Source organism: Numida meleagris, chromosome 3, assembly GCF_002078875.1.
Source record: "Numida meleagris isolate 19003 breed g44 Domestic line chromosome 3, NumMel1.0, whole genome shotgun sequence".
Classification (NCBI taxonomy): domain Eukaryota; kingdom Metazoa; phylum Chordata; class Aves; order Galliformes; family Numididae; genus Numida; species Numida meleagris.
Window position 1 is genome coordinate 12,395,554 of NC_034411.1, and position 8,106 is coordinate 12,403,659.

The window sequence follows — 8,106 nt, forward strand, 5'->3', positions numbered from 1 at the left end:
CCCGCCGCCGTGTCCTCGCCCGCCCCGCCGCTCCCCCCGTCCGTCCGTCCGTCCCTCCCTCCGTCAGGGCGCCCCGCGGCTCCCGGCCCGACCCCTCCCGGCGAGAGGGGGGCAATGAGGGGCAGCCCCCCGCCGCCCCCTTCTCCTCTTCCTCCTCCTTTTCCTCCTCCTCGCTGCGGGCTCCCCGGGCCGCGGGAGGCTCAGCCGCAAGCCCTCGCTGGGAGCTGGGTACCTGGCTCCATCTCTCCTCTCTCTCTCTCTCCCTCCTAGGGCTGGGCAGGGGCAGCGCCGCACTCTCTCCTGCCGCCGTGCGTGTGTGCGGGCGGCTCTCCTCCCGCTGCTGCTCCCGCACCAACTTTCTCGCCCCCTCGCTCTGTGCCGGGAGAGGTGTGCTGCGGATGCTTTTATAGTGCCCTGCCTCCCTCCCCTGCTGTCCTCCCCCCTGCTCGCTCCCCCCCTTTCCCTTCTCTCTCTCCGCAGCTCCGCTGCTGCATGCCGTACCCCCCCGCCCCAACATCGAGCCCCCCAGGCCGGGCACCCGCTGCACCTTGCGCAGGGCTCCGGGCTGCAGGAAATGCCGCTTCTGCGTCCCCTTGCAGGAGGCACGGCTCTCCTCTTTGCTGGCTTCTCGCTGCCTTTCCTCTTTGCTGGCTGCAGAAGTACAGCGGAACACTCACTCGCTCTCAGGTGGGAGGCCCACAAGTTTAAAATGAAGTTGTATTTGAAGAGATGATTGCCTGCTGTAAGTTGGTGTCTGATCTGGCAGAGCCAAACCTCTTCCTACGTGCTGCAGGTCACTGTAACGAGAGCGCAGCTCAAAGGAACATGAAAGAGAAAGAAAGATAGCTCAACAAAAATGGGAGATTGGGAATCTTTGTGGTTGTTCTTCCACAGTTCAGACTGTGACACATAGAAGTGAGGATCTGCGTGACCGGGGCCTGCACGAGTGAGCGGCAGAGGGGTGTACATGGCAGCTGGGAGGTCAGGCTGGTGCCAGAATGGCCAAAAGCAGAAGGAGCAGTCTACACCCTAAACATTTTCAGCCTGAGAGCGACATCCCCAGCAGTGTTGCTGCAAAGCAAAGGGAAGATGCACTTCCAGAGCGTGGTGCCAGCTGCAGCCAAGGCACAGAGTGGGAGCCCGCCTGCAGCACGCCATGCCCTGCCTCCCTCGGCCCAGCAGAGCGTGTGCTTGGGGCACGGGGAGAGCTGGAGCTCGCAGGAGGCCATGGACAGGTCTGGTGTGTCTGAAGGCTGCATTCACGAGTCAGAATGCTGGCAAGTACCCTCCCAGGCAGGTAGGTTGCCCTTCCAATAGTAACCGCTGTGAACTGTCAGCTGTCAGACAGGGAAGTGGTTAAAATAATGGCACTGAAACACTGTTAGAGATGAGACCAAAAGCTGCAGAACCCAACCCTTCAGGTTTAAGAGATTTAAACCCACCAGCGTGGTCTGTGTGAGCACTGCGGTAAGAAGGATCTGGACAGACATCTGTGTCCTGAGCGCGCCGCAGTGAGCATGGCCCCTCTGCCTCATGAGATTGCTCCTTGAGGAGCACCCAGTGTCACACCCGTGTGCTCGGATGTGCAGGGAAATCCTACAAAGCCATTCCACATTACATAAAGCCCGAACAGCCTGTGGGACTGTCACGTGGCTCTAAAAGAAGGCTGTATTTTCTTTAACCCAAACATTCCTTGCGCTAATCAAAATACCGAGGAGATAAAAACACTGATGTGCTTCAGATGTCATCGCTTGGCCTTGACTGTCCTGCTGCCATCGCTGGGATGCTGGCAGCCAGTGGCAGCGGGCAGGAAGGAGGGGGCAGGGGAAATCAGGCAGCAAAAAGGCAGAATGGTCCTCCAGGTGTGGCAGGGCCTGTCCCTGCCTAGTGGCTGTTGGTGGCTCCTGGCTGTTGAGGAAAGTGGAAACTTGGCACGTGAGTTGTATATTTCAGAGCTCAGCGGCACAAATCGATGGCCGGGGGAGACAGGAGGCCGTAATGCGAAACAGTCCCAGCGACAGCCTGGTGAGAAGCACACACATGGATCTGCTCTGGATCTCTGGGTAATGTATGTTCTCCCTCGCCTTATGAAAGACTGAACCAAAAGACATCTTTAATCCAGATGAGATGGGCCCAAGCTGGTGCGCATTTCCTCATGGGACATTAAGTTTTATGCGTTACGCTGTTGTGGAAAGACAGAGGGAAGGAGCAGTGCTACTATTGGCAGTGAGCGGCTGGCAGCAAGGAACCAGAGTCTCTCCCGCTTGAAAAAGCTGGGACAAAAGCGGCACTCGTGTATGGCGACAGTGCTGCGTGGCTGTGCTGGGGGGGAGCAGGAAGCACGTGTGCCATAGATGCCAACTGAAATTCACAAACACTGTTAAACTGACAGATGACTTCATCGATGAATCACAACCTTTAGGGAAGATGTACTGAAAAGCGAAGGGAAAAGCAACCATGCGTTGAGGACTGTCTCCTGGGGAAATGTTCCAGGGTCCGTCAGGGCTCTGCTTGTCCTGTCTGCCAAAGCAGCACGCCGTGGTCACTGTGCCACTTACAGTGCTCAAGCCGTGTGTGGGGCTGAATTTGCCACGTCCCAGCTGGCATGTCCTGCTTGTTGGTGTTCCTGTCCCCAGTGCTTTGCAGGGTAAACCCCATCCCAGCACTGCATGGGTACTTACGCTTGGTGGTAGGAGAGTCACTCCTGAAAGGAAGCACCGCCCGGCTGAGAAATGACACCCTGCGAAGTCTGGGTGGTCCTGATGACTGAAAGCATTAGGACGTTAATTGCACCCGCTCAAGTGTGAAAAATCCTCATTTTGGATGAGTGCCGCCACCAGGTGACATCCTTCAAAGCTAGCTAGGAGAGAGAGGGAGGGAAAACACAACACAATGCGATGTAACACCACCCTCAATACTTTCCATAAAGTATTTCAGGAGTGCGGAGGAGGCGGAGGTGGGAGCAGTAGATGAACCAAGCGTGAGTGCTGCTGCCACCGGTGTCAGAGCACCGTGGCTCAGCTGGGGCCCGCACCCCAGCTGTCCCAGCAGCTGAAGGATGCAGGTGCTCACTTGTTTGTCCAGGTTTCCCCTTTACTGTCAGCCCTGCTACAGGACAGCGGAGCTGCCCTGTCGGTAAGGCTGACAGCTTTTTGTATGTGGCTGCTGCAGCCCCACTGCTCTCTTCAGCTCGCTGCTCCCTGTGCCCGCTCCCAGCATGCTGTTGTTTTATCTTTAAGCCTGGGGCTTGCTTTAAAATTGTCTGTGATGAAAACCTGGCTCCGGTAAAGTCATTGGCAAAGCTCCCATTGACTTCAGAGGAGCCAGGATTTCACCCAAAGACACTTTGTAGATGAGTGGTGAATGGAAAGCATACATCTGGCTTCTTGAGGGTTGTTATAGGTGGTGATGACCTCTGCTCTGGTGAGCATTGAGCAACACTGGGTTGAGACAGTTGGCTAAAGCTTTTCCTGCCTCTTCCCCGGCTTTGCTCTACAGCTCATCTTGGATCCGCTTATCGAGGTGGAATTCAATGCCTGTTTGCCCACATTCCCCTTCCCCCAATGCCAGCAGATCAGCAGATAGGAGACGGAATGGCTGATAAGCTTCCAGCTCCAACCTCTTAGCTGGGAGCTACAAATGCACACACAACACAAGGGTCTCTTTTAAAAAAAAAAAAAAAAAGGAAAAAGAATAACCTTCCCCTGCAGACAACGTCAGCCTCTTCTGTGACATGTGCTTCCTTTATCTCAATACTAGAAGAGTAACACCATCTTTTTACAATGACCAGTTAGCTTAGGGCTCTCCATTTCCCTGCTTCTCCCAGACCTGCACTCTCCTTCCCACCTTCATACTCAGCCCACAGCCAGACCTGGTGGCTGGGACAAGACTTCTGAATTGTGTGACAGACTGGAAATGCACTGGCTGTGTTATTAACGCTTGAAGCAGAAATGTATAACGAATCTGAATGACAGAAGATGGAAATGGAGAAAACGGCGCAGCCCCATTTCCCACCTCTTTATTATTTTTAATACCGAATTGTGTTTATTTCACTCTCTCCCATGTTTTCACTTTTCAGTATGCTGCGTGTTTTGTACTGATGATGTGCAGTTGCACCATGGTATTTGTCAAGGTGCAGCAGTACGCGGCTGTGGGAATCAGCACACTGGGCAACGCTCTCCAGAAGTGCCCGAAGAGCCTACATTCTGCTGACAGTGCACAGGTGCCCTCCACAGTACGTTCACAATCAACCAACCTATGGACAAAAAACAAAGAGAGAAATAGAGCAATTTACAGCTTCCACACCTATGGTTTCCAAGCCCTTTGTTTCCCCAGGGAAAACATCACATTACTGGATTGCAACTGGCTTTTTTTTTCGAGGCTGTTTTTGTGACTCTGGAATTGGGGAGCTTAATTAAAACCCAAAAGAAAGCAGAAAGCCAGCTGAGCTCCGGGGAAGGGAAGGGGAGCGGAGGGGAGGATTTCATGGCAAACATAGTGCAGGTGGGTGAGATGAAGGGCTGTCTACATTGCAGGGAACCTTACATCCCCACAGAATAAGTAAATAAAATTCAGCTCCTTTCTTGATGGCATCAAATGATGTCACCTGGCTTAGTTGATTTAACACAAAAAGCAAGAGGGCTGTGCTGGAGCTGTGCTGCCAGGGATGAAGACTTCATTGGTGAGGTTGTGCCTCGTGGCTAGGGGCTGCTCAAGAATTCTATTTTATTTTCCTTACTAAATCACTTCCTCTACCTTTCAGCTGATTTCCTTAGTATCTTTGTACCGCACTTGGTCAAGTCAAAAGTTTACCACATTAATAAAACAACTGGTTTTGAAAACTGCCTGTAATATTAGAGTGCCAAAATCACACTGATGTTTCTCAGCTCAGTTTTAGGCCAGCACTTTAGGAGCTAAGAAGTATCAGTTATAAATACCCTTTTCTTTTCCATAACAGAAACTCCGGTGAGACATGCACCATTTCAGGTACCAAATGGAGTAGAAAAATGCCCAAGTTTTGTTGTTATATAGAGAGACTCATTAATGTAGGTGAAGAAATCAGGTAAACTAGTTACTGTTAGTGTTCTTGAGTGGCTGCTCCTAAATTCATTTGTGCCGGGCTACAGACAGGCGGTTGGATTAGATATTCCTAACAGCAGCAGGGCATAGCAGGCTGGGTTTTGTATCCTCTGTTAGCACAGCTTTTAGCAGAGTGCTGGCCAGGTTTGCAATACCCCAGTACCAACAATGGTAATCGTAACAGCAAACAGTGGTATAGATCCTGTGGAATATCCCAGGCAATAGAGGATGAGATTAATTTGAAAAGTCTCTGTAAAGGAAGATGATATTATGTTAAATAAAGCAATGGAGAGGAAAAAGAGAATCTGGGGCCTCTCATCTCAAGTATTTAATTGAAGAAAAACTTTCTCTGCTACCCAACTTCAAGCACATTGTCTGGGAAACAAAAGTGGGTGGTTTGATAGCAACGGCTTCACCTGCTGTCCACGGCGGGACGTGGAAGTATCTGTGGATCTGGTGGCCAGAGCGCAGAGCTGAGCTGGGGAAAGGCATGCAGACAGCCTCTGCAGCAGGCCTGGGGCCCAGCGTGTGCTACTGGTGAGGGGACAGAGAGCAGGGCCACCCGCCTGTACCCAGGGAAATCGTGTGGCTGTCCTCCCTGGTCTTGCCAGAGGCAAAAGTTTTGAGGAACCTGCTCCAAAGTGGAGACACAGGGCTGGGAAGGAGGGAGGCAACAGGCTGCAGCTCAGCGCGCATTTATTCGAGGCAGCCATCCTACTGAGGAGAGGTTTGCTCTTCACATAACCTGAAGACAACAGCATGCATGAATGGAACAGCACAGAAAAAGCCATACCTGGAGCTCCACCTTGCTGCCTGCAACAGTTACTTGCTGCTAAGCAAGTACTGAGTTTCTCTTCTCTCTTTACTGGTAACATCCCAGAGAAATGAGGAATGAAAATCAGCTTCAGGAGGTAGTGCAAGCCTATGGAAATCATCAAGGGAAGGAGGCTTCGGAAAGATCGGTGGAAAACAGGGTCAGCACCACCACTGCATGTCAACACAGCCCCATCTGATCAAGCATGGGTTTTCCCAGAATCGAAGAACGGCTTGGGTTGGAGGGGACCTTAAAGCCCATCCAGCTCCAACCCCCTGCCTTGGGCAGGGTTGCCACCCACTGAATCAGGCTGGGCAGAGCCCCATCAAACCTGGCCTTGAACGCCTCCAGGGTGCTTTATCCTCCTACTGCACTGGCCATAACCAGTGTCCCTTTTGTGCTGCAATATCGCTTCATAGTTTGTACGTTTCCAGTGCATTTTCTCATGTATAAAGTCATTTTCTTAAAATGTGGGCTGACTGGGCCTGCTGTTTCTATTGAAGCTGCTGGTGGTGTTTCTCCAGGATAGTCCACCAGTCTGAGCAAAGCGCAGGGCGATCAGCTGGCCTTCTGCAGTTTTCCTTCAGAGTTGTTTCTTCGCAAGGTTAGAAATGGCGAGGCTGTTCCTAGCACTAAATCCATGGAGCAGGGGATTGATAAGATTATTAGCTCAGCAAAACAGAAACCTTGTGATGGGTCCCACTATAAAAAGAAATTATTTCCAATAATTGAGAACCACAGACTCATTGAGGTTGGAAAAGACCTCTAAGATCATCATGTCCAACCTTCCACCCACCCCCACCATGCCCACTAACTGTGTCATTCAGTGCCACATCTCCACGGTTCTTGAACACCTGCAGGGACGGTGACTCCACCACCTCCCTGGGCAGCCTGTGCCAGTGCCTCACCGTTCCTTCTGAGAAGAAATAATACTCAACCTGATAACCAACCTTACAATCTTACCTGATAATCTAACCTTACAAAGAAATCAATTTCAGTGCAGGCAGGATCAGACCCTTGTGCATGAAGGATCTGTCTACTGTATATGGAGACACTAAAAAGATCCTGTTTAAACAAGAAACAATTTGAAGCAGAATGAAGAAATCTAGAGAGAGAAAAAAAAGCCAATTAACCCTCTTTGACTTCTGGTGCTTAACCTCAAGCAGCTTTTTTAGTAGATCCCTTGGGGGGGGTTCATTTGTAAAATGCTCCAATTTACAAGTGGGTTTAACTACAAGATGCTGCTTTTCAACCCCAGACAGACAGGGAAAGATCCAATTGACACCTGCTTCAGACAACAAATGGGACACAAAAGATGAAACTCATTTCAAAGGGTCTATTTGTTTGTCTCGTCATGGATTAAACCAGGGGGCCGCTATTTCAGGATGGATTCTGCTCTCATTCCAGTCAATGGAAAAAAAAAATCCTATTTGTGTGGATAGGATAATGCAAAGCCGGCCCTTGGCAAGGAGAAGTGCTGGTTGTTGCTGAAGCTTTACTGACAGTTCTGCAGTGAGTGAGGATATAGTACTTCTGAATGCTCGATTTGCATGCCAGATGTTTGAAATATGAATATTCACACTTGTAGAGCTTTAAACAGAACGATGAAAGTTTACTGAAAAACAAGTGGGAATACAAGAATTTCGTAAGAATGCAAAGTACCACAGTGCTTTTTAAAAATAGGTCCTTGGTTATTTGATTCAAGTCTAACTCAATTTAGAAAATTCTTCCTGTCTAAAGCAATTTCTTTATTGGGGGAGGTGGGGGGGAAGAACAGAGAAAAAATTGCTGAAATTATGCCTTTTAGAAACACAAACCAAATGAGGAAAAAAAACAAAGCCTGCCTCATTGCTAGTAGCTTCATTAATGGACATAAGGAGATGCTGAAGCAAACACTCTAAATCACCGGTGGGTTCCACCCCCCCTGCACACAGCGTGCCACAGGGCTCCAGGCACGTGCACCCCCATGAAATCTGTGCTGTCAGTTGCCCAAAGGGATACAAAATAATAGGAAAAAAGCCCGACACGAACATTTTGGCAGCTCCTTGCTTCAAAGAGAACAGAACTTCTGTCTGCGTTCTGTGCCTTGTGACAGCCCCGCTTCCAACGTATGCACGCAAAGTAGGCGGCGTGCACAGGGGAGCGCTAACTCGGAATTTCCTGCCTCCTCCAACAATGTTAACATTCCATTAACAAATAATTCTGGGTTAAAC

General features: G+C 50.4%; 1 long non-coding RNA gene across 1 annotated transcript in view; it reads left to right on the top strand.

Moving 5' to 3' along the window:
• LOC110396525 overlaps positions 1 to 5,380 on the top strand; it is a 22,152-nt gene extending 16,772 nt beyond the window's left edge. Inside the window, exon 3 of the long non-coding RNA XR_002437029.1 lies at positions 895 to 5,380. This is a non-coding gene — a long non-coding RNA (uncharacterized LOC110396525). The remainder of the gene's footprint in view (positions 1 to 894) is intronic.